At 37.1% G+C, this 3,258-nt stretch overlaps 1 non-coding gene across 1 annotated transcript; it reads right to left on the bottom strand.

The window, feature by feature from the left end:
- Window positions 1-1,788: 1,788 nt before the first annotated feature.
- Window positions 1,789-1,920, bottom strand: LOC123789872 (U6atac minor spliceosomal RNA). Its single transcript, XR_006778938.1, has one exon. It is a non-coding gene; the product is annotated as a U6atac minor spliceosomal RNA (small nuclear RNA).
- Window positions 1,921-3,258: the final 1,338 nt, after the last annotated feature.

Genomic DNA, 3,258 nt, shown 5'->3' with positions numbered 1-3,258 from the left:
TTTGTCCCTTTTGATATAGAATGGTTTTATTGGTGTCATACTGTAAGCTTTTATAATAAATCAGATCATATATGGATTTATACTTATGTACCTGGCGTTAGAAAATATTTAATTCATGTTTACAATGCTTTTAATTTTATAACCAGCTTCCTAAATTTCTTTACAGTTAACCTTTATGTCAAGATTATTTCATTTGAAATTGCCCATTACCAGATAATCTTGTTCAGATATTTGAGTTGTACTGCTGTTTTTCTTTTATGTTCTTTTTTCCAAGTCCATTCAACTTTTTCACACTAATATTGTTAATTTAAAGGCAAAATTCTGATTCATTAGTTATTACCTATTCTTGGTAAGTTTTTGTGGAGTTCCATTATTTGAAAAAATTATTGTAAATGTGATAACATTTTCATATTTTATACTGATATGATTAGAATAGGTGATCCCAACCTGTGTTTGCAGGTCTATCAAGGTTAGCTTGTTTATAATTATAAGATTCGAATCACAACTAGGAATTCTCATTTTTCCCCTACCCATTCAACCTACATGAATTGTATCACTAAGATCATCCAACAAGAAGCTTCATATCATATGTAGTTCTAATGTCATAAAAATCACCACACTGATGCATGTCCACTGGTTGATGTCAGCACAGTGGTTACAAAAATAGGTACTCTGGAGCCAAACCTGACTTTGAAATTCCACTCATCTAGTTAACAGTTGTGTGACTGTGCCTCAGTTTCTCTTCTATAGAGCAGAGATAACAATAATGTTTGTAGGTTGCTATAAAGATTAAATCAGATACCACTTACAAATGCCTAGCACCATAACATACAGTATGTACCCAAGAAATGTTAACTATTCTTATTGGAAAAAAATATGTTCAGAAGTGTCCTAATGCTCTCCAATTAGCATCATGAATATTATAAAGTTTTACCTAACCAAGGAACTCACTGGTTGTGATAAAACCAAATAAGAATGTTTACTCTTGTGCAGAGATTAGAGAACCAACACCTGTTGCCTAACAGTAGTGGGACTCATACCAGAAATCAATGAATGAGTAACCACCCTAAACAGCTATCAGAGTCTAAAGGCAGTTGGTTCTACAGTCTAGACCTGTTTAAGAATTGAACAAAGTCACCTGCTGACTATAATAGCCATTCATAGGAGTGATATAAAATTTAATGTTAGTGATTATCTATTATGATATGACATCATGTATATATTGCCTTCCAAGTCTTGCTTGAAGGACATTTTAGCAATGATACCTCGGTGTGTTTCAATATTAGGGGTTAAGTACCATTAATTTTTACTAAATCTTGGCCTGTAAAAAAAAGCTAAAATTCAGTGGTACTTAGGTCATCAGACTTTTAAATAAGGCAGAGGAGGGAATATGACTATTGTCAGAAAGAAACAATTCATAGCATAGATAGCTTGCCAGACATTTTTTTAAAAATGGGAGGATCATAGTCTTTCAACAGTGAAGCTTGAAACAAAAATTTACAATAGGGGCGCCTGGGTAGCGCAGTTGTTAGGCGTCTGCCTTCTGCTCAGGGTGTGATCCCGGCGTTCCGGGATCAAGTCCCACATCGGGCTCCTCCGCTGGGAGCCTGCTTCTTCCTCTCCCACTCCCCCTGCTTGTGTTCCCTCTCTGACTGGCTGTCTCTATCTCTGTCAAATAAATAAATAATCTTAAAAAAAATTTTACAATAAATGTCTTATTAAAGTTTTATCAACTTTCTTTCAACATTTGGTATTAATTGGCCAACATTGTGCTTGAGTTTTATTTGGAAATATTGGCACTTTTGGATTGGTATATCTCTTTTTGTCCTTAACCACTTCCTATATGCGTGTTGTCAGGCCCGAGGGCCTCTTCCATCCTTGTCAAGGGGAGTGCTAACCTTCTCTCCTTTCATACAAGACTTAACCACTTCCTATAAAGTGGCAGAAGTAGAAAATTCTTTTTTTTAAGATTTTATTTATTTATTTATTTGAGATCGAGAGAGAGAGCAGGAGCAGGGGAGCAGAGGGAGAGGGAGAAGCAGACTCCCTACTGCGCAGGGAGCCCGATGGGGCTCAACCCCAGGACCCTGGGATCATGACCTGAGCCGAAAGTAGCCGCTTAATCAACTAAGCCACCCAGGGACCCCTACACAATCCTTTCGCTATTTCCAGGTGGACTTCCATAACTATCTTAAGACCCTCTCTCCTCCTAAGGCAATCCTACGAGTGGCACAGAAATAGGTGCAAGTTAACGCTACCTTGGTGGGTACATTTGTAGGTTGTTTAATATGTCTATTTATTTCACTTGTGATTACATGTATTTATTTGGGCTTACAGAGTACACTATTTTCTTTTAAATTTGCTGTAGACAGAATTCATGTTTTCCACTTTTTTCCCCCTATTTCCTCAGTACTTGGGACAGTGCTCTTCCAAAACACTTAAATATGGCATACTATGTTCTCAAGAACATAGCAAAGGATAAGCTTGTCTAAGATCCATTACAAAATCCAGAGGTCTTTGGGGCATCTGGGTGACTGAGTCAGTTAAGTGTCTGACTCTTGATTCTGGCTTAGGTCATGATCTTAGGGTCTTGAGATTGAGCCCTGTGTGGGGCTCTGCACTGGGTGTGGAGTCTGCTTGTGATTCTCTCTCTCTCCTTCTGCCCTTCACCCCCTACCCCTGCCCCCATTCTCACTCTCTCTCTCTAAAAAAAAAAAAAGATCAAGAGATCTTTAATGGCCTAAGTAATTTAATTTCCTACTTTATTTATTTATTGTTATTATTACTTTTACTATTGTTGTTGTTGCTATTATAGAGATTGAAGACTTTACATAAAGAATTGATAATACTTTGCCATGTTTTCAGATATTGCACAGCAAATACGAATAAGTAATGAATTAATGCATGAGGACAGATAGGAGAGTTCCAATTTCCACAAGTTATAGCCAATTAATGCAAACTAAGAATTTCTAGTCATTAAAACTTCTTGGCCTTCTCAAATACAAACTGAAATGTAAGTATTACATTACCTTATATCTCAATGGAAGTTGATAAACAAGGTGAAGTTTCCACTTATTCCCAGCCTAGAGACTATGCCGATCATAAAACAAGTCCAAGGACCTTACATTTCAGTGAAATGTGGCCAGCTGCTTCAAAGAACCAATTCTGGATCTAGAATTCTTGGGTCTGAGAGACCTATGGGATTCTGGATGTGTTAGAGGATTACCTCAGTCTAGGAATTAATTCCACTGAAACCCC

This window comes from Ursus americanus, chromosome 8 (assembly GCF_024610735.1).
Source record: "Ursus americanus isolate L20-20 chromosome 8, mUrsAme1.1.p, whole genome shotgun sequence".
Taxonomy (NCBI): domain Eukaryota; kingdom Metazoa; phylum Chordata; class Mammalia; order Carnivora; family Ursidae; genus Ursus; species Ursus americanus.
Note: the sequence above shows the minus strand (reverse complement) of the source record. Positions and strands in the feature narration are given on the sequence as shown.